We start from the raw sequence: 18,914 nt of genomic DNA, 5'->3' as shown, positions 1-18,914 counted from the left end.
TGACTTCGGTGCTTGTGTTGACATGCGACTCATTGCTCTACAGTACTAGCATCAAGCGCATCAGTACGTAGCATCAACAGGTTAGTGTTCATCACGAATGTGGTTTTCCAGTCAGTGCAATGTTTACAAATGCGGAGTCGGCAGATGCCCATTTGATGTATGGATTAGCACGGGGCAATAGCCGTGGCGCGGTACGTTTGTATCGAGGCAGACTTCCAGAACGAAGGTGTCCCGACAGGAAGACGTTCGAAGCAATTGATCGGCGTCTTAGGGAGCACGGAACATTCCAGCCTATGACTCGCGACTGGGGAAGACCTAGAACGACGAGGACACCTGCAATGGACGAGGCAATTCTTCGTGCAGTTGACGATAACACTAATGCCAGCGTCAGAGAAGCTGCTGCTGCACAAGGTAACGTTGACCACGTCACTGTATGGAGAGTGCTACGGGAGAACCTGTTGTTTCCGTACCATGTACAGCGTGTGCAGACACTATCAGCAGCTGATTGGCCTCCACGGGTACACTTCTGCGAATGGTTCATCCAACAATGTGTTAATCCTCATTTCAGTGCAAATGTTCTCTTTACGGATGAGGCTTCATGCCAACGTGATCAAATTGTAAATTTTCACAATCAACATGTGTGGGCTGACGAGAATCCGCACGCAATTGTGCAATCACGTCATTAACACAGATTTTCTGTCAACGTTTGGGCAGGCATTGTTGGTGATGTCTTGATTCGGCCCCATGTTCTTCCACCTAAGCTCAATGGAAAAATGGCTCTGAGCACTATGGGACTCAACATCTTAGGTCATAAGTCCCCTAGAACTTAGAACTACTTAAACCTAACTAACCTAAGGACATCACACACACCCATGCCCGAGGCAGGATTCGAACCTGCGACCGTAGCAGTCCCGCGGTTCCGGACTGCAGCGCCAGAACCGCTAGACCACCGCGGCCGGCTAAGCTCAATGGAGCACGTTGTCATGATTTCATACGGGATACTCTACCTGTGCTGCTAGAACATGTGCCTTTACAAGTACGACACAACATGTGGTTCATGCACGATGGAGCTCCTGCACATTTCAGTCGAACTGTTCGTACGCTTCTCAACAACAGATTCGGTCACCGGTGGATTGGTAGAGGCGGACCAATTCCATGGCCTCCACGCTCTCCTGACCTCAACCCTCTTGACTTTCATTTATGGGGGCATTTGAAAGCTCTTGTCTACGCAACCCCGGTACCAAATGTAGAGACTCTTCGTGCTCGTATTGTGGACGGCTGTGATACAATACGCCATACTCCAGGGCTGCATCAGCGCATCAGGGATCCCATGCTGCGGAGGGTGGATGCATGTATCCTAGCTAACGGAGGACATTATGAACATTTCGTGTAACAAAGTGTTTGAAGTCCCGCTGGTACGTTCTGTTGCTATGTGTTTCCATTCCATGATTAATGTGATTTGAAGAGAAGTAATAAAATGAGCTCTAACATGGAAAGTAAGCGTTTCCGGACACATGTCCACATAACATATTTTCTTTCTTTGTGTGTGAGGAATGTTTCCTGAAAGTTTGGCCGTACCTTTTTGTAACACCCTGTATACTTCCTCATCCACCCTTTTGCTCCAGCAGAAATAGGCCGTCTTTCCCAGAGATTTTTTTGTTACATTTTTGAAAGGAGTATGACAACCTATACAGTCCTAGCAGCGTTCCCATAATGCTTCTGATTCATGGATCAGCCATGTAATACGAATTGATGTGGGTTCACATGATTGGTGGAGACTATGTTGTGCTGAGCTGTCGAATCGATGTTCCTGTTCAGCAGTACATGTCATTTAACCACTTACGGGACTACGTGTGTTATTTTCGGGATAGCAGATGACTGTGAGCTCAAAGTTACAGTGGAAGTGGACTCTGTAAGGTGAGGTAGGAAGGTGAAGATCTTTCAGGTAGAGTGGGAGAAGCTGTGTGGGGAAAAGTGACATACATATGGATGGGCAGCTCAGTGTTAAGTACAACACATTCTGTCTCGGCAGTCCCGTCTCCGACAGCAGGAATGCTAGCGCATTATTACTCAGTTTGCTTGGTGTTGCTACGCAGAGCAAATTACTAAGCCATGCTCGACCGTGGTCTGCAGGAAGCTGTATTTGCTGCAGTGAAGCGACAGTAGATCTGTAGTATTGTCTTGATTAAGATAGTGGGAGCAATGAGATGGAGATGTGCTGTTTGTGAGCCGGCCACGGTGGCCGAGCGGTTCTAGGCGCTTCAGTCCGGAATCGCGCGCCTGCTACGGTCGCAGGTTCGAATCGTGCCTCGGGCATGATGTGTGTGATGTCCTTGGGTTAGTTAGGTTTAAGTAGTTCCAAGTCTAGAGGACTGATGACCTCAAATGTTAGGTTCCATAGAGCCATTTGAACCATTTGCTGTTTATGATTTCGGTCACTCAACCTTCAACGGTCAACAAAAATTCGATAGAAGGTGGTAAGTCTACTCCAACAGGTTTTGGATGCAATAAATGTAGAATTCAAAGAATAAAAAATAGTTATTTGTGAAAATCTGCTGCATAGTCTCCAAACATACGTCAGTGCTATTTAATTATAGCGATGCTGTGTGTGGTAATCCCTCGCACCATTAACAAATGTATCATTAAGACTACAGTTTTCACGCCATATGCATCCCATACCGATTTCTGAAATGTAATTCCGTATCATTAGCATGGTATTTAGACAGAAACAAACTCGAATAGTCCATATCCTTAGTTATAATTCGGAGCTGAAAAATTAGGTTCTATTTGCCTGAGGAAGATGTAAACGTTGCTTCTGAACGTTATGTACTCGTGCAAATCCATTGTGACAAAATAAAAAAATGAATAGGAATCTGTCCAAATTCATAAGCCAGTAGTCATCTATAGAAGGCCATTGCAGTATCCCAGGATGACTGCTCATTTCAACATCAATCAGTTCTGATTTAGATACAGTTTTTATATTTCCGCTGCATCCATTCCAATTTCTCCGAACATACACCCTAATCCCGACTATGGAAATTGGTACAATGTCTCTAGAGCGCAAAGACGTCCCCCTAGTAAAGTACTGATATAACCGTATTCTTCTGTCCAACATACTGCGTACCCTAAGAAACCAATAATCTTCAATGGCCAATTTCAATCTCATGAGCTGTTTATTGATTTATACTAAAGTAATATGACAAATGGCCGTAGGCAGCATTCCAGTTTTCTTTTCCTCTTTGCAATACACCTCAATATAGAATCTAGTTGTTACTAGCTTAGTGGTGTGTACATGTCACAAAGCATTTGCTACCGGATCATATGGAATTGTGTAGCACATATCTTAACTACTGTACTCTATCGGAGGACGTAATGACGTTTTTTCTTTTTTTTCTTTTTTAACCCCATGGAAGACTACATACGTCGACAGAATAGTGGTATTGTATGTCAATTCTATGCTTCGACAGTAAAAAGTCACAACCTTTCATCGTAAATCACCGTGTAACAGTAGCTATCATATTAAGAGCACACGAAAGTGATTGATGTAGGAAAAAAAAAAAAGAAAAAAAACAGGAAGAAAACGCATTTTAACGATTACGTTTCGTGTTTCACAATGTTTATTAACATAATATAAAAAATATATCATTAGGAGTGCAGTGGGCACGGGAGATCAGTATTCGACAGTCGATCAATGGAAACGTGCCGGGTCTTCGGCTGAACCAAATTATTGACTACGAGCCGTGGCGCGGCTGGCTCCAGTGTTCTCGCACTTAGAATGGCATCGCTGCCATCGATTATAGGGTCACCATCTTTGCCTTCCGCGATTCAGGCCGGTGGTCGGGTGGTTAACGGAGAGGGAACAGAGACAGCGGAGTGGATATTCGCAGGGTCGGAGGTGGCTTGTTGACGTTTACCGTGAGGCCTGTGGTACGACGCCTGTACGCTATGGGCAGGGTCAGCGAGAGATCCCGGCAGTGACTTGATGGGTCCTCGGGTTTGGTATCGCGGTGGTGCACTGTTGTGTTTTTTTTTTTTTGCTGCGACGGCATCTATAGGTTCTTGTTACTGGCCATTGAAATTGAGATGTGTCTATGGCGTGACGGAGGAAATGTGTGATGCTCGCCGCTGTTGCATGTTAAAACGCTTCGTCTGCCTTGTATCTATGCAGGAAATTATGTGAAGTAAATAGCTGATACCTCGGCAACGTCTTGCTCTCACGCGTTGTTGAATATATTTCGGAATTACTGAATGGTGAAGATATCCCACGTGTAAAGAAAATGAAGCCATTTGCGCCATGCTAAGGTACTGTTTTATTCGGCTTAAATCTGTGTCAGTTATATGTCCCTTTATATGCCCTTCTTTAATTGCAGATGTTATAGAAGTGTGTAAACAGAGAGCTATTGGAAAGGGATGTAAAGTTGAAACCCTTCCAACAAGTGAATACACTCGAACTCTATATTACTAAAGGTGCCTTTCGATACCAGCACCTACCTTAGGTAATAAGTATTATTCGGAGGTTGTCATGGTACTGCAAGTGAAAGTAGGCTGTTTAGGTTTTTATGCTGGTAATGTCACGCAGCGCTCTGTATGAAATTGACTTGACTGTGCTGTGTGCAGTCTGTGGCTGGTTGGCATTGTTGGAATATTCGCTATTGTAGTGTTGGACAGTTGGATGTGAACAGCGCGTAGCGTTGCGCAGTTGGAGGTGAGCCGCCAGCAGTGGTGGATGTGGGGAGAGAGATGGCAAAATTTTGAGAGCGAACGATCTGGACGTGTGCCCATCAGAAAGAGTAAATTTGCAATACTGGATATCATGAACTGATACATATATGATGACTTTTGAACATTATTAAGGTAAATACATTGTTTGTTCTCTATCAAAATCTTTCATTTGCTAACTATGCCTATCAGTAATTAGTGCCTTCAGTAGTTAGAATATTTTATTTCGCTGGCAGTATTGGCGCTCGCTGTATTGCAGTAGTTCGAGTAACGAAGATTTCTGTGAGGTAAGTGATTCATGAAAGGTGTAGGTTATTGTTAGTAAGGGGCATTCTTTTGTAGGGATTATTGAAAGTCAGATTGCGTTGCGATAAAAATATTGTGTGTCAGTTTAGTGTTGATCAGAATAAGTAAACAGCGAAATGTCTGAGTACGTTCAGTTTTGCTCAGCTGTTTGAAAATCAAATAACGTAAAGTACAATCATTCATAAATTTTTCTAAGGGGAGGTTACATAAGTAACTATTATACACAAAATTGTTTATTCTGATTATACTAAATTGGAGATGGAAGGTCGGTTGTGTGCCGCTGTAAATTACTATTGTCTCCTCTGTGTGGCAGCCTAGCGTTGTGAGTGGTTGCAGTCATTATTCCTGTCATATTTCGAGTTTTGTATTCGAGGGTTTGCTTAAGCTGACACTGTTGAGTTGTAAGACCTATAAACAGGCAAGTCAAACTGAGTATTCTATGAGCTCAAGACGATATTCTATTACGTGGTACCTTAGCTTGTTATAGGTTAGAAGTATTTTATGTGTTATTAATATTCTGCTGTTTGCTTTGTCTAAAGAGGAGCTGGTTCTGTGAAGTAGTCGTTTATATTTTATTAGTGAGTTACGCGTTGTGTCTTTTCATGTTAATTGTTTTTTTAGAAGCTACAAATGACTCTGTGTATGTTGGAGGTAGCTGAAACTGACGTGTTCACGGGGGTCGCGTGCTTACGGGGTTGATAGTGGCCCTTTTTACTACGGCACATGCGGCTACCCTCCTTCAGTTCATTTGTCTCGCCTATATCGTTACTACGCTTGTCGAGTGGAATTAGGGCGTACTGTAATCACCTTATATGGCGAAGTTAAGTATCTCCCTTGCCAGGCCGCGAACCTTCGTGGATATAGTCGTATTCTCATCTGTAAAGATTGATACTGTTCTCGTCACATGTATGATTATTTATCTTGTTATACTTAATGTCAGTAAAATGTGTTAGCGAGGTCCGAATTGGGACGTTGTATTCTCCTCTTGTGGAAACAAATGTAAGTGATTTTATTTTAAGCAGCCTTTAGATGCGTACACTTTGCCTCCATGTTTGGTGTTTTTATGGCTTCCACGTTAATTAAAATTACAATAAAGGTAAATTTGGCAACGGAGGGTTTCGTATATTTATTAGTTGCCTAGTGGATCCTAAGTTAAGTGCAGGAACCCTACCAGACTACACTATTTCGATGGCCGTCTCCACAAACCTCTCATCCACGTGAGAGGCGGCTCGAAAATAGCAGCTCGCCACGGACGCAACCTGGTGGGGGCGGTACTATGCTATGGGAGACGTTCTCCTGTGCTTGCATGGCACCCGTGGTAGTAATCGAAGACACGCTGACAGCTGCGAACCACTCATGCTTGTTGTCGTCCCCGGCGGCGATATCATCTTTCAGCAGTATAACTGCCCGTGTCTCGCAGCCAGAACCTTGCCGCAGTGGTTTGAAGAGCGTTATGGCGAACTCACGTTGATGTTTTGGCTACTATATTCAGCTGATGTGAATCGTGTGGAAGCCTTCTGGGCGCCATTACTGCGTACTGAAATCAGTGGCCCGTTATTTGCACGAATTACATGACGTGAGCATAGAAATTTAGTGCCACGTACCTCCACGAATCTGCCAACAGTCTTTCGGATCATTGATATGAAGAATTAGTGATGTATTTCGTTCCAAAGACGCAGAGACAATCTATTAACCAGGAGGTCATAATGTTTTGGCTCATGATTGAACGCTCCATTTCAAAAAAAGGTGATGTATTTATCACGAAACACTATGCTGTCAACGAAGAGACTGACGCAAATACGCTGCCGTGTTTCTAGCGTAGTAGTTACAGGAATACGATAAACGAGCTTAGGACACGTACAGAGGTGTAGGGCACATACAGAGGCATACATTCGTTTTTACTCGGTCATTACTCATGTGACGATGAGCCGTAACGATGAAATCGATAAATAAAAGTAAATGTCGTGTGAGTAGGACCTCCCGTCGGGTAGACCGTTCACCGTATGCCACCGATTTGACGCCACTTCAGCGACTTGCGCGTCGATGGGAATGAAATAATGCTGATAGGGGCAACACAGCACACAGTCCCTGAGCGGAGAAAATCTCCGACCCAGCCCGGAATCGAAACCGGACCCTTAAGATTGATATTCTGTCGGGCTGACCACTCAGCTACTGGGGGCGGACGATGACACCGATAATATTGTTGCAACGAAGTCCGCATCATCCAGTGGTTTGTGGAATACGTATTTAGATGTGGCTGTTGTCTGCAGCAGGGTTGCGACACCGGTAAGCTATAGCGATCAGCAGAGGATTTAGGATTGGTGGGCGTTAGATCTGTATGCAGATAAATTTAACTATTGAATCTAAAACAGACAAAGAGACCTGCTACTACTATATTAAGTCACTGACTAAAAAACACTAGAAGCAGCAGCAATCGTAAAAAAAATATGTGGACGCGTGCATCCATATGCTGGTAATTTTCTCCCTGAGCCTTAGTGTGCTGTTTTATCTCGTTGCATAGCCAGTAACGGGAAGAAGGCTAGACAGACTTCTGATGGTTGAAACACGTATGTAACGTAGCAGCGATGGTGAGGCACGTTAAAATCTTTGACCAGAGAGCCTATTATCGTGGTTAGTCTGCGCTTGACCGCGCGAGTGTTGCGAGCAGTACACGAGTAGCAGTAGCTCAGTTCAGTTGCGTCCAGCAGTACGCTAGTAGTCGTCATGTAGAGCAGTACGCTAGTAGTCGTCATGCAGAGCAGTCGGTCAGTAGTAGCAGCCCAGTGCGGTTGTGTGATGTAGTCTGTCGGCAGCACTGGTCAAGATGCTGAATGAGGTATATTGTTAATTAAGGTAATCATCAGATAATGTAAAGTTTATTTATTGTAATTAATTTCCAACAAGTGCCCCAATAATAATTTTGATTTCAAAAGCAATTTTACAAAAAAAAAATTTATTTAATTGAACTAACGATTTCGTTCCACTTCCCTTAAAGAAAAGTTTCAGTTAAATTACAAAAAAAAAAAGAATATTATTATTTGCAATGCAGTTCCTCCAAGCCGTGCGCAAGAATAAGAGCAGAAATTTGACTAGCAGTTACAATGAGGTAAGAATTTAATTCTGATTTTTGCACAGGGCCAAAGACCGATATTTCGGTTTAATTGAATTATCATTATCACTGAGATTTTCTTATCACTGAATGGACTTTAATTTTTTTTGTGAAGAACCTATATTTGAGTCAGATTGCTATTCTCACTTTTATTGTCATTAAATTTAATTGCTAGGGAGGTTACGTTTGGCTCCCATTCATTTATTATTTCTGTCCATAAAATTTCAGTGGAGAGGTTACACTTAGCGCAATGTCCATTAGCATTCTTAAATAATATTGTCATTTTATTAAATTTTTGTGGGGAGGTTACACTTGGCGACACCCAGTCCAGGATCGTATTTCGTTGAGAATCTTTTGAAAAACAGCCAGATATCTGCTCTTATTTGCTTAGATATAATTAGGATTTGGCGCTACGCTTTTACTAATTTTGTGACTTTCTTTCCACAGATCAACTTACTAATTTTGTGACTTTCTTTCCACAGATCAACGACAATTCGTTTGTTCTGTTGTATTTGTGTGTTGCTTTTGCATTGTGCCTATTTCTGTTTTTGAACAATTGTGACTACTGTAAAAATGCCGCGAAAGACTGTGAATAGTGTATCGCGAAGTATTGTGAACGAAATTACCGACTTAAACAACTTGACCGTTAGGACATGTGACACGCAGTGTAATGATGACAATCCTGCGTTCACTAACAATCAGTGCATTCCAACCACTAATGATGACTTTTATCTTAGTGATGAACAAACGAACTCAATTGTCTCCTCTGTTAATTTGACGACAATTGATGACGCGGGACGCTCTATTGTAATGAGCGCTGCCGAGCTTAACTCACCCGATTTGGAAAATTCAAATAACGTTCAGACAAATTCTTCTAATGAAAGTGATCAGGATACTCAAAGTAGGACGGATTTATTTAATTCCGGAACAGTGTCTGACAATGTACATCCGACTGATCAACGTTTTTGTAAATTACAGAATGACCAAATGGTCACACAAAACGCGACAATTGTAGATACACCACCAAACAGTACTGAGAATAGAGTAGGTAATGTCACCTTGGAGCGATTTATGGCAATATTGATACAACAGAATGAAAAACAGAGTGAAGATTTCAGACAACTTAAAGAACAGAACAAACAAGATAACGAAAAACTCAAACAACAACTTAGTGAACAGGCGAGACAACAGAGTGAAGATTTTAGACAACTTAGTGAGCAGAACAAACGGTTTAATGAAAAATTAGACGACAATTCCAGACAGCTTAGTGAACAAATTAGAGCCGTTGCCGCGCAGTGTCATGACACTAAGGAACAGTTGCGCACGGAAATTGAGGCTTGTTCACGAAAAAATAGCGAAGAGATTAAGTCTGTTGCGCAAGAATTAAGGGAAATGCAAACAGCCGCAACAGAAACACTCAGAGACGAAATTAGCGGAGTCGCTAAACAATGCTCTGAAAAAGCTACACAATTACGGGATGAGTTTAAAGCAATGACGGTAGAACTTTCGCGCACTATGGACGCAAAGATAGACGCGAAATTCGAACAACAGAATACTCACATTGACGAACGTTTTAATCTTCACATACAAAACAGTGATACGCGTTTCCGCAAATTTATTCAGGATCAAAACAAAGTAAAACGACAAGTCATGGAAACAATCACTGCACAAAGACAAGAAGACAAACGTAAAATGTTCGCGAAAGCGAAGACGTATATAGACAATAATATTACTACAGTGTCCGACAAAATTAATACCATAGAACAGTTGAACGCGGAATTACGGGATGAAATTTCTGATCTTAAATCAAAAACAGATACACACACAGTAAATATTCAAACAGTGACAGACAGATTCGAACAATTAGAACTAACACAGGATTGCGATGTCATCAAAGCTGATGTTAAAAAACTGAGCGAAACTACACGTAAGTTGCAAAGACAGATTAATGCGTCCGATTCTAAAACCGATGATCAGGCAAAAATACTGACTGAAAAATATGATGAATTAGCCAGTCGTATTGATGCTATTGAAAGTAATAATGATAATATATCAGACGATACTACACCGATTTCATTTAACCAAACACCTGAATTTCAAAATTTACAGCAGACAATTAATGAGATCGATTCGTCTAATAACACGTTGCGTAGAAAATTGTCGAGTTTACAACAAGAAGTAACAGAGATGAAAAACATTTCAGTTAATAACATACCACAACATACGCCACTTTATGAACATTTGTCAGACTCACGCAGCGCGTATAATTTGGGTAATCTACAGAGAGTACGGGACTTAGATTCCGATCAACCACAGTTCAATAGATTCTCTTACGATCCTGAACCTGTTCCATCACACAGAGATGATAATTTCGATTACAAACATTTTCTGTGAGTGAGAAAGTTTAAAGTTTTTAAAAACGATAGAACGCAGATTCACCCACTGGATTGGATTCAACAATTTAGCTTTGCTCTTCCACCGACTTGGCCTGTAACGCATAAACTTGAATTTATTTGCAGTTTTTTGGAAGGCGAACCGGCAACTCGTATGAGACCGATCGCGAGACAGTGCTATTCGGTAGAAGAGTTTCAGAATGCTTTTCTATCAGCGTACTGGTCGAAGACGACACAGCGTGGAATTAAAGATCAGTTAATTAGTTTGCCGAATTACGAGAACTCAAATTTTCCCAGTGTGACGCAATTTTTTGAGCACATGGTACAACAAAACCAATACCTGAGTGAACCGTACAGTGAATCCGCACTTATACAATTATGCATTTCCAAATTACCACGGTCATTACGAGTGTCACTTCTAACAGGTCAGCAAAAAGAAAATATTTCAGCGTTCAGAGATCTTTTACAGCTCTTGGAAGTACAGCAATCTGATTATTCTTTTGTAAACAAAAACTTTTCTTATAATAACCAAGGTCAACAAAAGTACAGCAATTATGATCAGACACGTAATTTCAATAGGAAAGATAACAGACGCTTTAGGAACGACAACTACCAAAATTCTAATAACAGCCAAAATTTTAATTATCAATATCGTCAAAATTTTCAGCAACAGGAACCACACTTTAGTAACAATAGAGGTATTTCACAACAACAACATCAAAACCAGCCGGTTAGCATACCTAACCAACAATGGAATGCACAAGGTCAACCAGGCTTTAATGTTCCGCCGCGTGCACGTATAGTCCATGATGCAAGAAATAGTAACGTACGGCAGCAAGGAAACAACTACGTACAAAGAAGGCAGTATTTCAATTCCTATCGTAATGCACCGTATAGGAATGACTATTACGACAGACGTAAAAATAATGAGGACAATTTTCAGCGTACATCTAACAACAGTCGGTCATACCAACAGCAAAATTATGCACGAGAACCTATTCTCATGAACGAACCCGACAGTAGGTACCATCCAGAGCGTAATACGTCTGGAAGAAGTAATAGAACGGTTCAAATAGTAGAAATGCCACAGAATCCTCCTAATAATAATAACACGTCAGATAGAATCTGACTAGATACTGTACAGGACGCATCTTCCAATAACACAAGCACTACCTTTGACACGCAAAATGTTGTTCACGAAAATGTAATTACTTTTGATGACATCAGAGACACTCTTTTGCAGGAAAGACCAGTTGTTCAGAAAACTATTTCACATCCTGTCATCGAAATTAAAATTGGTTCATCGAAATTCTCAGCAGTAATCGATTCCGGCTCACCTATATCAGTAATAAATGAGGAGACTTTTAACGAGTGTAACAAAGAGAATACCTATCCGACATTACCTTTAGGCAAAACAAAAGTGAAAGGAGCAGTACCGAGTAAAGGTGTAGACGTTAAATTACAGACGCATTTATCATTTTGTATTGGAGGTCATACTTTCCACTCTAATTTTTGGATTGTTCCTTTATTGACAACAGACGTTATTCTAGGTACGAATTTTCTGGTACAACACGACGCAGTTATCGATTTTCAAAATTCTTATTTAATGTTGAAGGATGAAAATGTACAATTGGCTTTAGAATTTCAGCACTCATTATCTGCGGAAGAACAAACAATTAACCGCACAGAGGTCATTTCGGCAACACGCAACATAGACTGTAATTCTGCATTGCTCACGGATACGTACGTACACAACTATAACACTCCAGACGAAGCTGACTACGACGTAATGCAACTGATTTCTGATAAGGTTAAAGAGAGCAGTGCAACTACAGACGACGAACGAACGCAATTACACAAAATTCTTTTACAGCAAGCTCCAGTTTTTGACAACATTCCTGGTACTATGTCCGGATTTATGTATGAATTTCAAGTCAAACAGCACGATACATTTAAAGCTAAGCATTATCCCATTCCATATATTCACAGAGAACAAGTTAAAAAAGAATTGCAGGATATGCTTGATCAAGGAATTATAGAACCGGCAGTTAGTCCGTACATAAACCCGCTACATATTGTTAAGAAAAAAGATGGCTCACTTCGCCTTGTACTTGATTCACGTCACATTAATGACATTATTATTAATGAAACAGATCGACCACAGACACTAGAGGAACTTTTACAGAAATTTCATGGTACAGCTATTTATTCTACATTAGATTTGAAATCGGGATTTTGGCAAATTCAGCTTCATCCGAATTGCAGAAAATATACAGCTTTTCTCTGTTTCGGCGACTGTTATCAATTTTGCAAATTACCGTTCGGCTTAACTATTTCTTCTGCAGCTTTTATTCGCGGTTTGAACACAATACTTCCGACAGAACTTAAGGACAGAATTACAACGTACGTAGACGACATTCTTATTGCAGAAGCTAACTGGTCTGAACACAATCTGTTTCTTGAACAACTGTTACAAACTTTCCATGCACAAGGACTTACAGTTAATCTTAGTAAATCGCACTTTGGCAAAACTTCTATAAAATTTCTTGGACACGTAATTTCAGCAGAAGGCATTGCACCTGATCCGGAAAAACTTCAAGCTCTACGTGACATTACTATTCCTACGACAAAAAAGCAATTACGCAGTTTTTTGGGTTTAATTAATTTTTTTCGTAAATTTATTCATCACTCTGCTTTAGACACACCCAGATTATGCCAATTAACAGGTAAAAACACTATTTGGTCTTGGGATAAGCAAGCACACTCTGAATTCATGAACCTGAAACATGCTTTGTTGAATGCTCCACTTTTATCGCACCCAGATCTTACTAGAAATTTTTCCATTGCCACCGACAGTTCCAACACCGCTTTAGGCGTACACATTTTCCAGGAAATTGAAGAAGATGGTTCAACAGTAATTAAAAACATCGCATTTGCAAGTCGCATTTTGTCACCCGCTGAACGAAATTATTCCGTTACAGAACTGGAAACATTATGTGTTGTATGGGCTTTTACGAGATTTAGGCACTTTCTTTATGGCAGACATACTACCGTTTACACAGACCATAGAGCTATACAATTTTTGCTTTCAGCTAAATTTACTCACGACAGATTAAGTAGATGGAAACTTTATTTACAGGAATTTAATTTTACAATAGTTCACATTCCCGGCACGCAAAATGTTATAGCAGACGCACTATCGCGTTCTCTCAGCAACAATCAGCAAGACATAGCAACCAACTTCTGCAAAACAAATTTCAGTGTCATGTACATTCAGCAAGTTGCATTTGAAAACTTTATTTCATCGTCATTACAGGACATAGCACAAGAGCAAAATAAAGACAACGTGTGGAAAGAAATTAAACACCTTTGGCAAGATAAGAATAATGTTACGATTAGAAACCATTACACTGTACGCAATGACATTCTGTTTCGCCGCTCTCATCCTGACAGCAACAATTGGGTATTATGCATTCCTGACGAACTGGTTAACAAATTAATCTGGTACACTCATTTAAGTTACGCACATTACGGAGCAAGAAAATGTTTTCTTATACTGAGACAGAACTGTTATTTTACCAACATGGAAAAACGTATGCGACGAGTTTTAGCGTCTTGTAAAATTTGCCAGAAAGCTAAATCAGACACCACTTCACATACTCCTCCTTTATATCCCATTATACCTGTTAAATTAAGACATTTTTGGTCCGATTCCGAGAACTAACAGAGGTTTTTGCTACATCTTTGTCGCTGTTGAGCTCACTTCAAAATTTGTTACTTTCACTCCATTACGCAAAGCTACTGCTAAAACTGTTTCGAAAGCATTTGTAAAACATTTTCTATTTCATGTAGGGCATGTGTTGAAAGTAATTTCTGACAATGGATCTCAATTTCGTTCTAGCATATGGACACGCATGTTACGAGCTAGAAACATTTCTCCGATTTATATATCCAAGTACCATGCTTCTTCGAACCCCTGTGAACGATTAATGAAAGAAATTGGTAAGCTGTGCCGAATATACTGCCACAAAAGACATATTGATTGGGATACACACATACTCTCATTCCAAGATGTAATTAATTCCATTCCAAATGAATCCACTATGCTATCTCCGTCTGTTATATTGAAAAACGTTGAACCACCAAACAAAATTAAAGAATTAGTAAACTTCCCTAAATGTCGTCGACTAAGACACCACGAAATAATCGACATTGCGCTGAACAACATCAAACGTGCCGCAGAGCGCCGGAGAAGACAGCAAAAACAGGTTTGTACACGCCGCGACTTTCACGTTGGACAGAAGATATTAGTACGTACACACTATTTATCCAGTAAATTAAAAGGTAAGTGCAGTAAATTTGAACTTCTATACGCAGGTCCATATCGGATTCGCAGCATCCCTCACCCCAATGTTGTACACATCGAAACTTTGAGAACCAGAAAATCGAAAGGCAACCACCATATCTCAAACATTAAACCGTTTATTGAATGAAGACACTTTATGATTCAACACACTATGATGTCATTTACTAATGCAATTATTTCACCTGACTAATTATCGTATTTTTTCTTGGCAAGTGCCCGACAAGGTAAGGTTAGCAGGTCGCTTTTCTTGTCGTTACACATCAGACCGTGCATATTTTTCCAGACGAACTTACGTATTTTATGAATAATTATGCAATTCTATGTAATGACGTAGTGATTTTATCAAATTCTCTCTCCATTAAAGTCTTTAATTCTCGCCTCTATTAACTACACTACATACAAGCTGAACACAACGAACGTCACTTTTTGTCTTTTTATGTACGATTGTTTTCATGTTTTGTTTATATGCACTGTGAAATAGTTAAGATATAACACACACCAGTTGATTTTGACATTTTTTTTTTTGCCCTATGATATCTCAACATCCTGACTGTTTTACATTTTGCTGCTGCATTGTGATGTTCTCTGCACATTTTGGCTTTGAACACTGTCAATGTCTTTGACATATTACGTTTTCTGTCATGTTATGCTGTATGGTTAATTATGTCACCATAAACCAGTCATTATCTAGTGGGTATATGATTTAAATGCAAGACATTAATCTTTGTTCATCAATTTCAGAAAGAAATGATGCGTGTAAAAAATAAATTCAACAGAAATGGGAATTTCACCTACGGAATAAACGAAAGAAGATGCAATAACTTTATGGGGAAGAGTAAATGGATCAGGATTAACAAGCATTAACAAGAATATACTATACTCATCGTAGAATAGCAGTCTTAACTAATTTTTTCTTTCAGAATACAAGGTGATTGATGCAGGCTGTCAGACAGAACTACACATCTTAGTTTTAGTGATGAAATATGCTAGAGATAAGGAATAGTTGTGTAATGAGTAATGAAGTGATTTTTTGAAGATGATAGTGAATGCTGATGAATAATGATGAAGAATATGCTATTATGAATAATGAAGTTTTTCTTTATAGGTGATGATAATAATGAAGTTATGATAATATGGATAATGAAGTGACTGATAATGAAGCTTTTTCTTTACAGACGAGGATAATGTTGAAGTTATGTATTTAGGCTATGTAGTTATTTAAGTATTTGTTGCAGTTTGTTTTGACAGCAGGTGTTATATTGCATAGTAGGATGACGGAAAGTTTTGGAAAGGACAGCTATGGAATACATTTTTATACACATTTCACTACCTGTTAATTCGAAGTTCACTACTTTTCAGCCAAGTGTGCGTTTCTTCTTTCAGGTCAATAATCCATTTTGTATTTTTTCCAGGAGAAGCTTTTCATGATACTTACTAAACCTGTTACTTATTATACCTGTTCTAGTACTTGCATTTTTATTTTTTACCCATTTGTGTTTATCATTTATAAATGTGATCACATATACTGCCTTGTTACATAACCTTGCTGCAGCTGACTCATGACGAATGACGTTACCTATCCTCATTTGCAGCAATAGGTCAAAAGCAAATGGTGTTATGCCTCAGCAATTAATTATCGATCCCAACGCAATGCATTGCTAACAAAAAAAAATGTATTAACAGTCCCAAATAGTGATACCAATTCGAGAAAGTTCTGAGTAATGCTGATCAGCAATGAATAATATGTCACTTGGAAAATGATTAATTAACTATGCTATACTTTGTAACTGGAAAAGAATGCGACTGTTTAATAATGCTTTGTAATTAGAAGAAGGCTAATGATTCTTAATTATGCTTTGTAATTAATTAATTATGCTATGCTTTATAATTGGGAAAGAATGTGATTGTTTAATAATGCTTTGTAATTAGAAGAAGGGTAATGATTCTTAATTATGCTTTGTAACTGGAAAAGAATATGATTCTTACTATATTGAAATGACAAATGATGCTATGCTTTGTTATTAGAAGAAGGCTAAAGATTCTTAATTATGCTTTGTAACTGGAAAAGAATGCGACTGTTTAATAATGCTTTGTAATTAGGAGAAGGCTAATGATTCTTACTATATTGGAATGACAAATAATTAATTAACTATGCCATACTTTGTAACTGGAAAAGAATCCGATTGTTTCATAATGCTTTGTAATTAGGAAAAGGCTAATGATTAATACTATATTGAAATGACAAATGATTAATTAACTGTGCTATACTTTGTAACTGGAAAAGAATGCGATTATTTAATAATGCTTTGTAACTAGGAAAAGAAGGCTACTGATTCTATGTAAAACAATTAATGAACATTTTTCTGTAATACTACATACTTGGTACAGAAATGTTCAATAACTGGGCTATGAATGCCGCAAACTACTAATGAAGACTGTAATTGTCAATATTATGTGACTTAATGTCCTTCACCTCATGAGCTAACTACCCTGAATTACTGCAATGTCCATTTGTCCTGTTTATCCTAGTGATCATGGAGCACTATATTTGGTTTTGCACTAATTCTACGTTGGTGTGCCTTGTAAGAGCGTGGTGTTGACACGACATGCTGTCCACCACCGTGAGCGATGAAGACGTTATTATGGTCCCACTGTTTGGTGTACCTAATGTACTGCCAAAATGAAAACATGGAATATTACTACGACAATTCAGTTTCTTGGCTACGCTGATAAATTCTGATGGGAAAAGAACTTCAAGTTGTGTCACTTGGTGTTGTACTTCTGTGGAAAGATATGGACTTTCAGAACAGCTGTGTGTAATCTAAAGTGCTACAACCATGATGCAATCCTTCCCTTTCCTATCCTAATTCTTGTCACATAGTGAAAATCATTTTTTTGCTAACATCATTTATGTTCATGGGTTATACATTTTTTTTCGATTTGCTGAACTCCAGTGCGAGTACACTTATGTCACTTGTCGATATGATTTTTTTTTGCCATTATGTTTATTTATTGCGAAAATGCTAAAGACATTTTTTCGATTTGTTCTGAAGTACAGTATATGTGCACTCTTGTCTTTTATATTGTATATACATTTTTATTTTAATGATATGTTCTGAACTACAGTGCATGTGCACTTATGTTAGGTGTTAATATGTTTTCTACTGAACTTCAGTGCCTATGCACTTTTCTCATTTTCAATATGATTTTTACTCATTCTGTATGTTCAATACTTCAGTGCCTATGCACTTATGTCATTTGTTACTAATTGTATATACATTTCGTCATTTGCTATTATGTTCTCAACTGTAGTGCATGTACACTCATGTCACTTATCAACACGATTTTCTGCCATTCTGTTTATTTGTTCTGAAAATGCTAAAGAATTTTTTCAGTGCATGTGCACTTTGTTTTCTGTCAAATAATTTGTATATACAGTTTTCTGATTTACTACTATGTTTTGTACTCACATCCTGTCTTTGTCTGATATATTTTCTACTCGGTGCATGTGCACAACATTTAATTTATGTACTAAATTTGAATATTCTGTAAATTGTAAAAATTTCTTGCGATGGCAAGTCCAAATGACTCACCATCGCTGCCAAATTTTTGCCCCCCCCAGTGGAGGGTTATGAAACACGTATGTAACGTAGCAGCGATGGTGAGGCACGTTAAAATCTTTGACCAGAGAGCCTATTATCGTGGTTAGTCTGCGCTTGACCGCGCGAGTGTTGCGAGCAGTACGCGAGTAGCAGTAGCTCAGTTCAGTTGCGTCCAGCAGTACGCTAGAAGTCGTCATGTAGAGCAGTACGCTAGTAGTCGTCATGCAGAGCAGTCGGTCAGTAGTAGCAGCCCAGTGCGGTTGTGTGATGTAGTCTGTCAGCAGCACTGGTCAAGATGCTGAATGAGGTATATTGTTAATTAAGGTAATCATCAGATAATGTAAAGTTTATTTATTGTAATTAATTTCCAACAAGTGCCCCAATAATAATTTTGATTTCAAAAGCAATTTTACAAAAAA

The sequence above is a fragment of the Schistocerca serialis genome, chromosome 1, assembly GCF_023864345.2.
Source record: "Schistocerca serialis cubense isolate TAMUIC-IGC-003099 chromosome 1, iqSchSeri2.2, whole genome shotgun sequence".
Taxonomy (NCBI): domain Eukaryota; kingdom Metazoa; phylum Arthropoda; class Insecta; order Orthoptera; family Acrididae; genus Schistocerca; species Schistocerca serialis.
The sequence above is the reverse complement of the archived record's forward strand: the minus strand, read 5'-3'. Positions refer to the sequence as shown.